This window comes from Neofelis nebulosa, chromosome 13 (assembly GCF_028018385.1).
Source record: "Neofelis nebulosa isolate mNeoNeb1 chromosome 13, mNeoNeb1.pri, whole genome shotgun sequence".
In the NCBI taxonomy this organism is placed as follows: domain Eukaryota; kingdom Metazoa; phylum Chordata; class Mammalia; order Carnivora; family Felidae; genus Neofelis; species Neofelis nebulosa.
Window position 1 is genome coordinate 57265682 of NC_080794.1, and position 18131 is coordinate 57283812.

Here is an 18131-nt window from a genome sequence, read left to right on the forward strand (position 1 = left end):
TTGGCAAGCAAGTCCTCATGGGTGCAAGGGGCCATGGGGACCAAACAGTACTCATGGACTACCTGAAGAACTGTGGACCTCTTCATGGGCCGGGTATCCTACTCCTTCATGGTCATCCCTGAATGTCCCTACCGGTTGTTAGGTTGGGACTTGCTCACCAAGATGGGGGCACAAATTTGCTTCCACCCCGGAGGGGCAAAAATCCTAGACAAAGAAGGGCAACTGATTCAGGTGCTTGTCCTGAGTTTGGAAGACGAATATCGTCTCCACCAGACGCCCCCAGCCCCAATGACTGACTTTGACCGTTGGCTACAGGAATTTCCCCAGACATGGGCAGAAACTGGGGGAATTGGGCTGGCCTGACACTGACCGGCTATATACATAGAACTAAAACTAGGGGCAGACCCTGTCAGGGTCCACCAATACCCCATGCCTCTCGCAGTGCGAACGGGAATCACGCCCCACATACAGCGACTACTAGACTCAGGCATATTAAGGCTCTGCCAATCGCCATGGAACACTCCCTTGCTGCCGGTGCGAAAACCGCACTCTAACGATTACAGGCCAGTCCAGGAATTAAGGGAAGTCAACCGGCGAGTCATGGATGTGCACCCCACGGTCCCAAGCCCATACACCCTCCTCTCCACCTTGCCTCCAGACAAAAATTGGTATACAGTATTAGATTTAAAAGATGCCTTCTTCAGCCTGCCTTTAGCACCCAAGAGCCAAGACCTTTTTGCCTTTGAATGGACGGACACCGAGAAAGGCATCAATGGCCAACTCGCCTGGACTCGACTACCACAAGGATTCAAAAACTCACCAACCATCTTTGATGAGGCCTTACATGAAGACTTGGGTGAGTTCCGTTCTGAGCACCCTCATTTGACCTTATTGCAATATGTAGATGATATCCTGCTGGCGGTGGAGGACCAGGACACTTGCCTGCGAGGCACCAAGGACTTACTCCAGACTATAGCGGCTCTAGGATACCGGGCCTCAGCCAAAAAGGCCCAAATCTGCAGAGCAGAGGTGAGCTACCTAGGGTACAAATTAAAGGATGGACACAGATGGTTGATGGATGTGTGGAAGGAAACCGTCCTAAGGATCCCACAGCTGCAAACTGTCCATCAGGTAAGTGAATTCCTGGGGTCGGCAGGGTTCTGTTGATTATGGATTCCAGGTTTTGCCAAGATGGCCAGACCCCCCTATGAGGCCACCAGGCACCAACAAAATATTGAATGGACAGAGGCCTTTAATGACCTTAAACAGACCTTGCTGTCTGCCTCAGCTCTTGGGTCGCCTGACCTAACCAAGCCCTTCTACCTGTATGTAGACGAGAAAGATGGGGTGGCAAAAGGGGTCCTTGTCCAGTACATAGGTCCCTGGAAAAGACCCATAGCTTATCTCTCTAAAAAGCTGGACACGGTGGCCACTGGATGGCCCCCATGCTTAAAAATTATTGCCGCAGTGGCCACTATGGTCAAGGACGCAGACAAGCTAGCCATGGGGCAAGAGCTATACGTTACCACCCCACATGCTATTGAAGGGGTACTCAAACAGCCCCCAGACTGCTGGATCAGCAATGCTCATCTGACCCATTATCAGAGCCTACTGCTAAACCCCACCAGAATTTTATTCAAGCCACCTACAACCCTGAATCCAGCAACGCTACTCCCTAACCCAGACTGGGACCCCCCCTCTGCATAACTGTCAAGAGATTTTGGCACAGGTGCACAGAATCAGGGCTGATCTTCGGGACCAGCCACTGCCGGATGCGGACACCACCTGGTATACGGATGGCAGCAGTTTTGTCAGAGAAGGAATCAGATACGCGGGGGCAGCCATAACCACAGAGACAGAGATCATCTGGGCAGAGCCATTGGCAGCCGGAACATCAGCTCAATGGGCAGAACTGATCGCCCTGGCCGAGGCACTAACCATGGGAGAAGATAAATGAATAAACATTTACACCGAAAGCAGGTACGCCTTTGCCACCGCTCATATCCACAGAGCCCTTTACAGAGAGAGAGAGAGGGCTTCTGACAGCAGAGGGAAAGACTATTAAAAACAAAACAGAGGGGTGCCTGGGTGGCTCAGTTGGTTAAGTGTCCGACTTCGGCTCAGGTCATGATCTCGAGGTCCATGAGTTTGAGCCCCACGTCGGGCTCTGTGCTGACACCTCAGAGCCTGGAGCCTGCTTCGGAATCTGTGTCTCCCTCTCTCTCTGACCCTCCCCCATTCATGCTCTGTCTCTCTCTGTCTCAAAAATAAAAATAAAAACATTTAAAAAAATTAAAAAACAAAACAAAACAGAGATTCTTGAGCTCCTAAGGGCCCTCTGGCTGCCCAAGGCGCTAGCTATCATCCGTTGTCCAGGCCACCAAAAAGCAGACACACCAGTAGCCAGGGGAAACCGGCTAGCCGACCCAACAGCAAAGGAAGCGGCCCTTTCGGTGACCCAGGTTTTAACAACCACGCTACCCGATCCGGGGGCACCGACCCTGCCGGACACCCCCAACTATACTGACACTGACTTAACAACGGATTAAACGCTTGCCTATGACCCAATGCTTGCATGGCTGGTGGAGGGCCGCAGACTCCAGCATCATCCTGCCAGAGGAACTAGGACGACAAGTCCTATCCAAAATGCATCGGAGTACTCATGGGAACAAGAAAGATGGAAGACCTCATACGACATGCTAAGATCATTATTAAGGACTCTTGTGCAAAGATTGAGCAGATCGTGGCAAGCTGTCATGCATGCCAGCTAACCAACGCCACCACCCATGGGTCTAACCCCGGAACCCGACTCAGGGGAGACCACCCAGGAACATACTGGGAAGTAGATTTCACTGAGGTAAGGTCTGGAAAGTATGGGTACAAGTACCTGCTAGTTTTCGTAGATACCTTTTCAGGGTGGACAGAGGCATTCCCCACCAAGCATGAAACAGCACAAATCGTGACCAAAAAGCTGCTGGAGGACATTCTGCCAAGGTATGGATTTCCTGCCAGAATCGGATCCGACAATGGACCGGGGTTCATTTCTAAGGTAACACAGGGAGTAGCACAAATACTGGGGGCAGACTGGAAATTACATTGTGCTTACAGACCCCAGAGCTCAGGTCAGGTAGAGAGGATGAATAGGACATTAAAAGAGACCTTAACTAAATTAGCCTTGGAGACTGGCGGGGACTGGGTCACTCTCCTCCCCTTCACCCTATATAGGGTGAGAAACTCACCATATAAGATGGGACTGACTCCCTACGAAATCATGTTTGGTATACCCCCACCTATCATTCCTGGCTTGAACCCGAAGTGCTTGCTGAGTTCAATGACCAACAGCTTCTTTTCTCCCTCCAAATGTTACAAAGAGCCCATGAGCAGGTGTGGCCTAAGCTGAAGACCCCTCTATGAGACCGGGCCACCTCCTGACCCCCATTGATATCGACCAGGCGATTGGGTGTACGTGCGGAGGCACCAACAGCAGACACTCCAACCTCACTGGAAAGGACCCTACATTGTGATCGTGACCACGCCCACCGCTCTCAAGGTCGATGGAATAACTTCTTGGGTCCACTACACCCACGTCTGGCCAGCTGATCCACACGCCGTCCTCAAGGACTTTGTTCCAGAATGGAAGAGTCAGCCCAACAAGGACAATCCCTTAAAGCTAAGGCTGTGTCGTTCCCACTTACCCCGCTAATATTACTTGCGCTGTATCCCCTCGTGGCTAAACCCAACCCAACCCCCACTAACCACTTAATCTAACCTGGCAAATCATCACCCCAAGCTCTAATCAGGTAGTAACCCAGCTGTCAGAGCTACACCCTAGAGGGACCTGGTGGCCTAATCTGACTATCGACTTGTGTGAACTATTCAGTCAGGACCCCTGGCACCAAGGCAGAATAGGAATACCAGGATGTGGCACCGAGAGGGCCGAGACGGCTCTCCGAGATACCTGTTTTTACGTGTGTCCGGCCCTCTTTCAGTCTGACATAATAAGGCCTCCAAATGCGGTGGCTGGATGGACTACTTCTGCAAAACATAGGGTTGCAAACAAACTGGGACATGCAATTGGCTGTCACAAAACCCATTGGGCCTCATAAAAATCCAACTGAATACTACGCACCCCTCATGCTCGGAATGCCCTTACTGTAATCCAGTCACCATTTCCTTCACGGAGACTGGGAAACAAGAAACAAATTGGGGGGTAGGACTTCCGTGGGGACTCCAGCTTCACCAAAGCAGGTATGATAACAGAGTCCTATTCATGATCAGACAACTAGAGAAACCGAAAAGTCGGACCCAAGGGATAGGTCCCAACACTGTGCTAGTGCCTCCTCAACCTCAGGCAACACCTGCAGCACCCCCTCTGAATCTTGCCCACAACATCTCCAGTGGGGGCACCCCAGTCCTGACTCTCCTCTCCCCTCTCCTCCCCCTCGACCCTTCTCAGCACCCTCTTTGCGCCCTGATGTCCAAGGCTTACAAATTCCTCAACACAACTAAGCCCAATCTTAACCTGATCCTGCTGGCTGTGCAATGACGTCCGCCCCCCCTTCTATGAGGGTATAGCAATAATGGGTCAATATAACACGACCAGGGACCCTAATGGTTGCAGGTGGAACCAAAAGCCTGGTAGTAAAGGCCTCACCTTGCAGTCCGTGTTAGGTCAGGGACCCTGTATAGGCACTCCTCCACGCCACCACCAGGCTCTGTGCAACGTTACACAGTCTATAAATAATACAGGGTATTATCTACCACCCCAAGACAGTTGGTAGGCTTATTCCGAGGGTTTAACTCCCTGCGCTCATGGTCAGGTTATAAACAGAACTGGGGGCTTCTGTGTGCTGGCTCAGCTACTCCCTAGAATCATCTACCATTCAGATGAGCAGGTACTTCAGTGGAAGAGCGCAGATACCCACGGGCGAAATAAAAGGGAGCCCATCTCCGCTATCACCATCGCCTCCCTACTGGGAATTGGATTGGCTGGCGCAGGGACAGGTATTGCCTCACTAGCCACCCAGGCCTCCCACTACAGTAGCCTTAGAGCTGCCATCGATATAGACCTAGAACGCAAAGAAACCTCCATTTCCCACCTCCAAGAATCCCTAACGTCTTTGTCTGAACTGGTGCTCCAAAATAGGAGGGGATTAGACCCAGTTTTTCTACAACAAGGGGGAGTCTGCGCTGCCCTGAACGAAGAGTGCTGTTTCTACACTGACCACTCAGGGATAGTATGAGAACCAATGGCTAAGGTAAGGGAAGGATTAGCCAAGTGAAAATGAGAGCGAGAGCAGCAACAGGGATGGTTTGAATCATGGTTCAATCATTCCCCCTGGCTGACTACCTTATTGTCCTCCCTAGCCGGCCCCCTAATCATCCTTCTCCTCCTTCTGACCTTTGGGCCCTGCCTCATCAATAGACTAGTGGCTTTTGTCAGGGACCGAGTCAATACGGTTCAACTCATGGTACTCAGGCAACAATACCAACCACTGACTCTCTCGACAGAAACCCAGAACCCATGATTGGGTCCTACATAGGATCCTCTAGAAAAGGGGGGGAATGTGGGACCCAAGGAATTTAACAAAAATCCCCTACCCCTGGACAAGCAGAGCAAGACTAACTCCATTTTGTACTACACCCACCATCTCATGTATAACCTCCACATGACCTACTTATTGCTTAAGACACTCCCCCACCCTAGTCAATACAGAACCCCTAACCGTCAAAGAATATAAACCCCGCCTTTTGCCCACCAAACTTGCGCGCCAATTCTGACCAGAGTGATAGGCTAGTTCAAACAGTTACTATAGGGTAAATTGTAATTCAATTGGCCACCTGCGTGTGGACTGACATGACTATGCAACTTTCTGTGTGTGTTACAATCTCATTGGCCACTGGCCCCTATAAAACTGCTATGCCTCTTAACCTAGGGGTCCAAGTCCCTGCTCCGCTGTGTCAGGTATACTTGGGCCCAAGCTCCAGCTTGCAAATAAACCCTCGTGCATTTGCATCGGTATCGGCTCCTTGGTGGTCTCTCGGAATCGAAATCGGGGCATTACAGAAGTAAAGCCTGTTTAAGATCAGTTTGACCACAGGTATTAAAAACTTTAAAATGGGAGCACCTGGGTGGCTCAGTCGGTTGAGCGTCCGACTTCAGCTCAGGTCACGATCTCGCAGTCCGTGAGTTCGAGACCCGCGTCAGGCTCTGGGCTGATGGCTCAGAGCCTGGAGCCTGCTTCCAATTCTGTGTCTCCCTCTCTCTCTGCCCCTCCCCCGTTCATGCTCTGTCTCTCTCTGTCTCAAAAATAAATGTTAAAAAAAAAAGTGTTATAAAAACTTTAAAATGTACAGAAATAAGACTTCCAGCTATGACAATATGAAAAACTAGGCAATCTTCCCTCCCAAAACACAAGAATAAAACTGGACATAGGGGCGCCTGGTTGGTTCAGTAGGTTAAACTCTTGATTTCTGCTCAAGATTTCACGGTTCGTGAGTTCAAGCCACACAGAACCTACTTGGGATTCTCTCTCTCCCTCTCTCTCTGTCCCTCCTCTCTCTCTTACTCTCTCTCAAAATAAATAAATAAACTTAAGACAACTGACAAAATTATCAAAATCAAATTATCAAATCATGTCAAGGCTCTGGAAACCATCCACATGCAAACAACAAATTGAGAGATATTTATTCATAAAGAACTGCTGGAACTTTGTGTAAGAATAACAGGAAGCTGCAGCCTTCTTGCCTAGGACTACTTTCAGCCCACCACCCAGCCAGGCAGGTGCAGTTGTTTTACCAGGGCAGGACAGGGATTGAAAACCAGTTTGGGTGCCAGCAGGGACAAACTGGAGTTGGTAGGGAGAGAGGAGTCCATGCCTGGTAACACTGTCAGTGAAAGTAGCAAGCTCAGTAGAAAATGAACATAGAAAATCTGTAGCTTTACTGACCTATGGCTGTCGTCTCAGTTGTGATGAGTGCTGCATCAGCCAGAAATTTCATAGGAAGACTCTGGAAATGATAGAGCATTAAGAGGCCTAAATAAGATCTTATATCTCTCTGGTTGACTGGGAAACTACACACATGTTTAGGAAATCATGAACGGAAATGTAAAAACCAAGGCAGATTTGAGAACTGCCAGAACTTTGAGTGCTCTCTCCACCCCCATACGCTGACCCAACAGTGCTCGAGGGTGAATGTGTTATGAGTTCAAGGCGTTTAAACACAATGTCTGCCTGAATCAATGGCTAAGTACTAACCTATATAGACACAGGAGTTTCCTTAGGAAGGCAGGCTAAAACTAAGAATTAAAAACTGAGCAGAGACGTCAGTTGCTATATGCTGTAAGGAAAACAGATTCTGCAGATTAATTCCAGGCAAGTTACTAAAACCAAACCAAAATAAAGTAAAACAAATAAACTAAAAGATGCACTCAGAAAAAAAGAAGAAGAACTCAGGGGGAAAAAAATCAGAATTTTTAGGTGCTATAATATGTTAAATGTTCTTTAGCTTTAAACAAAAAAAAAAAAAAATTACAAAATATACAAAGAAACAGGAAAATGTGCTCCACACAAAGCAAATAAAGCTCTCACTAGAAACTGACTCTGGGGGTGCCTGGGTGGCTCAGTCAGTTAACTGTCCAACTTCAGCTCAAGTCATGATCTTGCAGTTCATGAGTTTGAACCCCGCAACAGACTCTGGGCTGACAGCTCGGAGCCTGGAGCCTGCTTTGGATTCTGTGTATCTTTGTCTCTCTCTCCCTCCCCTGCTCATGCTCTGTCTCTCTGTCTCTCTCAACAATAAATAAACATTAAAAAAAAAAAAAAAAGAGGAGCATCTGGATGGCTCAGTCAGTTAAGCATCTGACTCTCAGTTTCAGCTCAGGTCACGATCTCAAAGTTTTGTGAGTTTGAGTCCCAAATCAGGCTCTGTGCTGGCAGCAAGGAGCCTGCTTGGTATTCTATGTCTCTCTACGCCCCTCCCCCACTCATGCAGTCTCTGTCTCTCTCAAAAATAAATATTAAAAAAAGAAACTGACTCTCAATAAGCCCAAATGTTGATATTAGCAGATAAAGAGTTCAAAGCAACAATTTTGAATATACTCAAAGTATTAAAGGAAACCATTTAAAGAATTAAAAGAAAATATAATGACAATAATTCAGTGAATAATGAATATCAATCAAAAATATCAACTAGATTAAAACAAAACTAATGGAAATCAAAAAAATTTTTTTTTAACATTTATTTATCTTTTGAGAGACAGAGTGGCACAAAAACAGACACATAGACCAATGGAATAGAATAGAAACCCCAGAACTAGACCCACAAACGTATGGCCAACTAATCTTTGACAAAGCAGGAAAGAACATCCAATGGAAAAAAGACAGTCTCTTTAACAAATGGTGCTGGGAGAACTGGACAGCAACATGCAGAAGATTGAAACTAGACCACTTTGCCACACCATTCACAAAAATAAACTCACAATGGATAAAGGACTTGAATGTGAGACAGGAAACCATCAAAACCCTAGAGGAGAAAGCAGGAAAAGACCTCTCTGACCTCAGCCGTAGCAATTTCTTACTTGACACATCCCCAAAGGCAAGGGAATTGAAAACAAAAATGAACTACTGGGACCTTATGAAGATAAAAAGCTTCTGCACAGCAAAGGAAACAAGCAACAAAACTAAAAGGCAACCAACGGAATGGGAAAAGATATTTGCAAATGATATATCGGACAAAGGGCTTGTATCCAAAATCTATAAAGAGCTCACCAAATTCCACACCCGAAAAACAAATAACCCAGTGAAGAAATGGGCAGAAAACATGAATAGACACTTCTCTAAAGAAGACATCCGGATGGCCAACAGGCACATGAAAAGATGCTCAACGTCGCTCCTCATCAGGGAAATACACATCAAAACCACACTCAGATATCACCTCACACCAGTCAGAGTGGCCAAAATGAACAAATCAGGAGACTATAGATGCTGGAGAGGATGTGGAGAAACGGGAACCCTCTTGCACTGTTGGTGGGAATGCAAATTGGTGCAGCCACTCTGGAAAACAATGTGGAGGTTCCTCAAAAAATTAAAAATAGACCTACCCTATGACCCAGCAATAGCACTGCTAGGAATTTACCCAAGGGATACAGGAGTACTGATGCATAGGGGCACTTGTACCCCAATGTTTATAGCAGCATTCTCAACAATAGCCAAATTATGGAAAGAGCCTAAATGTCCATCAACTGATGAATGGATAAAGAAATTGTGGTTTATATACACAACAGAGTACTACATGGCAATGAGAAAGAATGAAATATGGCCCTTTGTAGCAACGTGGATGGAACTGGAGAGTGTGATGCTAAGTGAAATAAGCCATACAGAGAAAGACAGATACCATATGTTTTCACTCTTAGGTGGGTCCTGAGAAACTTAACAGAAACCCATGGAGGAGGGGAAGGAAAAAAAAAAAAAAAGGAGGTTAGAGTGGGAGAGAGCCAAAGTATAAGAGACTCTTAAAAACTGAGAACAGAGGGTTGATGGGGGGTGGGAGGGAGGGGAGGGTGGGTGATGGGTATTGAGGAGGGCACCTTTTGGGATGAGCACTGGGTGTTGTATGGAAACCAATTTGACAATAAACTTCATATATTGGCAAAAAAAACAAAAAACAAAAGAGAGAGACAGAGACAGAGCATGAGCCGGGGAGGGGCAGAGAGAGAGGGAGTCACCAAATCTGTAGCAGGCTCCAGGCATTAAGCTGTCAGCACACATCCTGACATGGAGCTCGAACTCACAAACTGCAAAATCATGACCTGAGCTGCAGTCAGACACTGAACCGACTGAGCCACCCAGGTGTCCCAACAAATGGAAATTTTATTTTATTTTATTTTAATTTTTTTTAATGTTTATTTATTTTTGAGACAGGGAGAGACAGAGCATGAATGGGGGAGGGTCAGAGAGAGGGGAGACACAGAATCTAAAGCAGGCTCCAGACTCTGAGCTGTCAGCACAGAGTCTGATGCAGGGCTTGAACTCACAGACTGTGAGATCATGACCTGAGTCAAAGTCAGAAGCTCAACTGACTGAGCGACCCAGGCGCCCACAAATGGAAATTTTAGAGTTGAGAAGTAAAATAGCCAAAATGAAACTTTTGGTTCACCAGATAGGTTCAATAGCAGATTTGAGAGGGCAGGAGGAAGAATCACTGAACAAAAATAGATCAATAAAAAATATCCAATCTGATGAACAAAGCTGGGGGGAGGCAGGGAAGAATGAAGAAATATGAATGGAGCCTCAAAGTCCTGTGCAAACATCAAACAAACCAGTTTATATGTGATGAGAGTCCCAGGGAGAGAGGAGAGAGATACATAAAAACTACTTGAAGAGGGGCTTCTTGGTGGCTCAGTCGGTTAAGCGTCTGACTTTGGCTCAGGTCATGATCTCACGGTCATGGGTTTGAGTCCCACGTTGAGTTCTGTGCTGACAGCTCAGAGCCTGGAGCTTGGAGCCTGCTTCAGATTCTGTGTCTCCTTCTCTCTCTGCCCCTCCCTTACTTGTGCTCTGTCTCTGTCTCTCTCTCAAAAATAAACGTTAAAAAAATTTTTTTTTAAATACTTGAAGAAATAATGGCCAAAAACGTTCCAAATTTTACGAAAATCTCAATAAACCCCAAAATAAACACAAAAAAGTCCATAGCTAGAAACATCATAGGCAAATTGCTCAAAGCCAAAACAAAGAGAAAATATTGAAAGCAACAAGAGAAAAAAAGACTCATTATGTACAGAGGAACCAGAATATAATTAATGACTGAGATCATCAGAAGCAAGGCCAAAAGGCAGTGAAATGGCATAAAGTACAAAAAAGAAGTCAACAAATAATTAGGGATTCAGCAAAATTAGTCTGTAAGAATGAAGACAAAAGAAAGCGAAAATCTGAGAGAATTGGTTGCTAGTAGAAAGAAATACTAAAGAAATCCTTCAGGCTTACAGGAATTCACACAGGGTAAGTAAGTAGAATCCACAGGAAGAAATGAAGAGCTCCCTAAATGTTAAATATATGGACAAATTTAAAAGAGTATATCAATATAAATTCTTTTCTGTTCTCCTCTTAATTTCTTTTTTTTTTATTTTATTTTATTTTATTTAAAAAAATTTTTTTTTCAACGTTTTTTATTTATTTTTGGATAGAGAGAGACAGAGCATGAACGGGGGAGGGGCAGAGAGAGAGGGAGACACAGAATCGGAAACAGGCTCCAGGCTCCGAGCCATCAGCCCAGAGCCTGACGCGGGGCTCGAACTCACGGACCGCGAGATCGTGACCTGGCTGAAGTCGGACGCTTAACCGACTGCGCCACCCAGGCGCCCCACTCCTCTTAATTTCTTATAGAATATAATTATGTAATAAAACCATTGACTTATACACTTTAAGCATGTAAACTTTGTGGGACCTAAGTTATACCTCAAAATTATTCAAGAAATACAAACTGTGGGGCACCTGGGTGGCTCGTCGGTTAAGCGTCCGACTTCGGCTCAGGTCATGATCTCACGGTCCGTGAGTTCGAGCCCCGCGTCGGGCTCTGTGCTGACAGCTCAGAGCCTGGAGCCTGTTTCAGATTCTGTGTCTCCCTCTCTCTCTGCTCCTCTCCTGTTCATGCTCTGTCTCTCTCTGTCTCAAAAATAAATAAACGTTAAAAAAAAAATTAAAAAAAAAAAAAAAGAAATACAAGCTGTATTAAAAATACATAAATAGGGGTGCCTAGGGGCTCAGTTGATTAAGTATCCAACTTTGGCTCAAGGTCATGATCTCACGGTTCGTGAGTTGGAGCCCAATATCAGGCTCTGAGCTGTCAGCACAGAGCCTGCTTCATGTCATCCTCTGTCCTTCCTTCTCTGTCCCTCCCCCATGCTCTCTCTCTGTCTCTCTCCTTCTCACACTCTCTCTCAAAAATAAATATTTTTGAAAATGCATAAATAAAATAAAAACAAAAATACTGTATTGTTGGATTCATAACATATATAGATGTATTAAAAATGACAATAACAATGGCTCAATCAGTTGAGCGCCCGACTTCGGCTCAGGTCATGATCTCGTGGTTTGTGAATTTGGGCCCCGCTTCAGGCTCTGTGCTGACATCTTGGAGCCTGGAGCCTGCTTCGAATTCTGTGTCTCCCTCTCTCTCTGCCCCTCCCCTGCCTCTCTCTGTCTCTCAAAAATAAATGTTAAAAAAAAAATTTTTTTAATGACAATAACACAAAGGAGGGGGAGGAAATGGAGCTTTACAGGAATATAATTTCTATATTTTACCAGAATTAAGTCAGTATTAATTGTAAGCAGATGTGATACATTAAGATGTGTATTGTAACTGTTGGCATTATTGACATTTTGGCCCAGATAATTCTTTGTGGTGATAGGCTGTCCTTTGCATTGCAGGATATTTAGCAGCATTCCTTACCTCTTCCTGCTAGGGGCATACCCCTATCCCCCAGCTGTGGCAAAAAAAAAAAAGTCTCTAGATATTTCCAGATGTCCAGGTTGGAAGAGAAAACCACCCCTAGTTGGGAACCACTGTCCTAGAGCAACCATTGAGAAAATAATCCAAAGAAATATATTTTAAGGGAGGCTGGGTGGCTCAGTTGGTTAAGTATCTGACTTTGGCTAAGGTCATGTTCTCACGGTTTGTGAGTTGGAGCCCCGCATCAGGCTCTGAGCTGTCAGCACAGAGCCTGGAGCCTGCTTCAGATTCTGTCTCTCCCTCTCTCTCTGCCCCTCCCCCACTTGTGTCCCCCCCCCCCCCGCCAAAAATAAATAAACATTTAAAAAAGTAAAAATAAAAAATCAACAGAAAGAGCCAACAAAAGAATTAAAAAGATACACTAAAAATATTCGTTTAATACAAAAGTCAGAAAATGAGCAATATATACAAAATAAATACATAATACATAAAATATCTCATTTCAATTGTCAGCTTTTGTTTCCCTGCATGTTCTGAGTCATATACATACATACAAAAAAAAACCCAAATAGTAAAGTGGCTGATTAAAAATTCAACTGTATTAATAATTACATTAAATATGAATAGACTAAATACCCCAATCAAAAGACAGGAATTCTCTGGGTGCCTGGGTGGCTCAGTTGGTTGGTGGAGTATCTGACTCTTGATTTTGGCTTGGGTTATGATCTCATGGTTCATGAGACTGAGTTCCACATCAGGCTCCCAGTGTAGAGCCTGCTTGGGATTCTCTCTCTCCCTGTCTCTCTCTGCCCCTCCTCCACTTGCACATGCTCTCTCTCTCTCTCTCCCTCAAATAATAAATAAATAAACTGAAGAAAAAAAAAAAAGACATGAATTCTCATATTGGATTAAAAAAGCAAGATCTGGGGCACCTGGGTGGCTCAGTCGGTTAAGCATCCAACTTTGGCCCAGGTCATCATCTCAGGGTCCATGGATTCGAGCCCCACATCGGACTCCGAGCTGACAGCTCAGAGCCTGGAGCCTGCTTCAGATTCTGTGTCTCCCTCTCTCTGCTGCTGCTGCCCCCCCCACCCCATGCCACTCACACGCTCTCTCTCTCTCTCAAAAATAAATAAACATTAAAAAAAAAAAAAAGCAAAAGCAACCACATGCTCCATAGAAGAAACACACTGTTGTTTTAAAGACAAATAATTTGAGGGGTGCCTGGGTGGCTCAGTCAGTTAAGCATCAGGTCAATTTTGGCTCAGGTCATGACCTCACAGTTTGTGAGATCAAGCTTCCTGTCAGGTTCTGCACTGATGCAGACCCTGCTTGGGATTCTATCTCTCCCTCTCTGTCTCTCCCCTGCTCACACGTGTGTGTGCTCTCTCTCTGTCTCTCTCTGTCTCTCTCAAAATAACTAAATAAATTAAAAAATAATTTGAAAGTAAAAAGTATGGGAAAAGATACACCAGGCAAACAGCATCCAAAAGAGAGCTGGAATGGCGATATTAATACCAAACAAAATGAACTTTAAGAAATAATACTAGAAACAGAGAGGGACGTGTCATCATAATAAAAGGGTCACTACATCAAGAAGATAAAATGATTATAATTGTATACACAGCTAATAATAAAGACTCACAACATGCGGGGAAACAAAAGCTGACAATTGAAATGAGAGCTAGAACAACCGGAAAGGACATCAGTGAGGATACGCATACAACACATTCCAACCTGATCAGACAATTACAGAATCCCCAGTGACAGCCGAACATACACTCTTCTCAAGCACAGTGAGAGCATCCTGCAGGATAACAGCAACAGGATAAAGAAGGCAAGTCGCAGTAAATACGGAAGAATTGAAATCACAGGAAGTATGTTTGTCGGCCACAATGGAATGGAGTTATAAAGCAAAAGCAGCAGAAAATGTAGGCATTCCACAAAGATTTGGAAAGTAAACAATGCACTTTTAAATAACTCACAAGGGAACTGTTTTCTCAAGGTCCCTGTAACAGGTTCCCTAGCTAGTAAGCCATTGATCCAGCATTCACACAGAGGTCTCTCCCAGCCCAGAGACCAGAATCTTGAACACATGTTCCCTACCGACGGTCGGGTCTCAATGTAGGAGTGAAAATCCTGCTACAAGATTCTGTTTCCCCTCCTGTTCCCAGTAAGATTGGCTAATTAATGACCAAAAAACCCCTGTGAGGGGCTTGGGAACGTCTGCTTTCCAGAGAAACCTAGGATTGTTCCCCCCCCCCCCCACAAGGAGAAAGCTAGAGATGGCAGAAAAGAATATAATATCCTATTTAATGGAATGTTCCAATTCATAAGAAATAATGTTATTCCATTAGAGCCTATCATTCAAAATGCCTCATATCAGAGAATGAATTATTTAACTAGGTGTTCAAACCAGACTTCAGAAGGACCCATTCATAATACATCACAATATTCTCAAGCTGAGAATGTGGGTCATCTTGGCATTTTCCTTGTCCTGCTTTTCACCACAGCTATTTCCCAAAGCCGGAGCACTAAGTGTCAGCACTAAACGTCCTCATTCAGACGGGGAGGCGTAGGTCCACATCAGGCACATTTACAGAGTCAGGACATGGCGATCTACCCCACTGACCCCTTAATTAGATCCAGCAAGTCACAGGAACGTAGGAATCAGGAGGCGGTTTTGCACTTGCTCAGGAGCAGGGGCTTTGGAGTCAGAAGCACTGGGTGTGAGCCCTGGCTCTTCTGCTATGTGCCCCCCAGGCAGCAGATCACTTAACCTCTTTGAGCCCACTTCCTCTCATCTGAAAAGCAAGGACTGAATCTGCACTCTGGGGCCGCAGCAACAAGAACAGAAGGTTGTGTTTCCAGTGCCAATAAGAGGGCCTAGTCCATAGAAGTGATTAGTAAGCGCTGTGACACGTGCCTGGCAGAACTGGTATCAGGGCTTTGATTTCTGGATTCCCAGGCCAACTGTGGGAGCTCCTTATCTCCCCACCAACCCTTCCCAACCTGCTCTTCCCGTTCCTCCACCTCTGTTAACTTCCGCCTTTCCAGTCAGTTCAGTCCCCAGATCTTGAAGCCTTCTGTTACTCCCCAGGGCTAATCCATCAGCAAATCCTGCTGGCTCTACTCCCAAAACATATCCACCATCCAGCCACACCTCCCTGCACTGCTGGCCCCTTCCTGGCCCAAGGCAAATCTAAGGCGCCATTATCTTCCACCTCCTAAGTGGTCTCCTCCCTGCTTTGCCCTCCCTCCCTTGCAGACCAAAAACCAGAGGGCTCCTATTGAAATGTGATGTCACTTTCTGCTTTAGCTCAAAGGTCTCTGAAGAAGACAGTTTGGCAGTTCTGGAACCTGTGGTCAGGGTACATCTGAGGCAATGGGGGTTCCTTGACCCAGAAAGAATGGGAGGGATTACAAGTACAGGGAGGAAGTGGGATTTGATCCAGAGGCCTAGGCCACCAGCTACTTTCAGGGCCCTGAGAGCAGCACTTACTTCCAGCAGGGCCTCCAGAGGCAGGATGTGGAACCGAAGCCCAGGCTTGAAGGCCGAGAAGGAGACGGTGCTTCCCTTGCTTCCTAGGCTGCTGCTCCTCGAACTCTGGTATCCTCTCCAGCAGCCACCCTTGTCTCCCCAACGCTAAAGATGAGAGGAAGAGAAACAGCTTCACCAGTTTCCTATGAACCAACAGGCCAATTTATTGAAAGCCCACAGCATAGGGTGGTGCTGACAGAACTGGCTTCACCTGTTTCTTGGGCTGTTGCTTCCTTTTTTTTTTTTTTTTTTAATGTTTATTTATTTTTGAGAGAGAGAGTGCAAGCCAGGAAGGGGCAGAGAGCGAGGGAGACACAGAATCTGAAGCAGGCTCCAGGCTCTGAGCTGTCAGCACAGAACCTGATGCAGGCCTCAAACCCACAAACCGTGAGATCATGACCTGAGCAGAAGTCAGACGCTTAACCGACTGAGCCACCAGGCGCCCCAATCTCTCTCTTTTTTTTAAAATAGCTCCCTTGAGGTATATTTGGCATATAAAAAACTGCACATATTTAATGTATACAGTTTGATGAGTTTGGGCATAGGCACACATCCACAAAACCATCACCATAATCAAAGTAATAAGACACACAATCACTTCGTGTCCTTTTGTTTTATTCTGTTTTGTTTTTGTGACGAGGACAATTAAGAGATCTACCTTCTTAGCACATTTTTTTAATTAAAAAACTTTTTAAATGTTTATTTTGAGAGAGAGAGACAGAATTTGAAGCAGGCTCCAGGCTCTGGCCTATCAGCACAGAGCTGGACGCAGGGCTAGAACTCACGGACAGCGAGATCGTGACCTGAGCTGAAGTTGGACGCTTAACTGACTGAGCCACCCAGGTGCCCCAGAATAAGTGAAATTTTATACCAGTTGAATGACAACTTCTCATTCTCCCCTCCCCTCAGCCTCTGGTAACCACCATTGTACTCTCTGTTTCCATCATTTTGACTGTTTTAGGTACCTCATGTAAGTGGAATCATTCAGGATTTGTCCTGTGACTGGCTTATTTCAGGTAGCATAATGTCCACAGGTTCATCTGTGTGTGAAATCTCAGAGAGGTATCTGTGCTCCCACATTCACTGCAGCACTGTTCACAATAGCCAAGTTATAGAGGCCATCGGTAGATGAATAAAGAAAATGTGGCATATACATACAGCAGACTATTATTCAGCCTTAAAAAGAAGGAAATACCATGGGCTTCTGAGAGGAGGGTGACCTACTGTGGAGCAGGAAGGACATGCAGGCTAACAAGTAGAGTACAGAAAGACTGGAACATTCATCTCAATGGCCAGCCGGGGGCTGGGTTACTTTTGAGTTGGAGGAGACATGGTATAAAGAAACACACGGAAGGGGAATGTTAAGGGCCCAGAGAAGAAATCAGAGGAACTAAGGACTTTAGAAGTTCTATCTGCTCTAAAAAAATTGAATTTTGTAACTAGGCTTTCTTCATATTTCAGTTAGTTATTGCAACATAACCAATCACCCCAAACCCAATGGCTTTAAACAATAAGAATTTATGATTGCCCACAAGTAAGTCTATAGGTCATTGGGTGGTACTTATGGTCTTGACTGGGATCATTTCTGCAACTGTTATCAGCTGTGAGATCTGCTGATTGTGGTTGAGTTTTCTCCTGCGTTTAGGCAGGTCTGCAGGCTGGTTTAGATGGCCCACAAGCCTGAGACGACTGGGCTGCCCCTCATGTGCTCCATTATTCTCTGGTAGGTGGTAAGAGAGACCCAAGAAAGAGAGAACATAAGTATGTAAGGGCTCTGGAGACCTAAGCTTATACCTGGCATTTCTGCCACCATCTGTTGGCTGAAGCAACTTGTGAGGCCATTATGGAAGGATACTACCAAAGATGTGGATACAGAGAGGTGAAAAAATTGGGACGGGAATCAACCTCCCATACCATACCAGCTCCAATTTCAAGTCTGCCACCCCACTGTCAAAGAGGCCCAAAGAACAACAGAATGAATAAGACTTTGGGATCCACCAGATTTGAATTCACATTTACTTCTTTGAGTGTGTTTGGGCTACTTGTTGAACCACTTTGGCCTCAGGTTCCTCATCTGTAAAATGAGGATAATAATCTCTCTCCCTCAGGGCTAAGAAGATGAAATGCGTGAATTATGAAA

General features: G+C 45.6%; 1 long non-coding RNA gene across 1 annotated transcript; it reads left to right on the forward strand.

Moving 5' to 3' along the window:
- Positions 1 to 2264: 2264 nt before the first annotated feature.
- Positions 2265 to 6020, forward strand: LOC131493080 (uncharacterized). Its single transcript, XR_009252449.1, has 2 exons — positions 2265 to 2994; positions 3453 to 6020. It is a non-coding gene; the product is annotated as an uncharacterized LOC131493080 (long non-coding RNA).
- The last annotated feature ends 12111 nt before the right edge of the window (positions 6021 to 18131 follow it).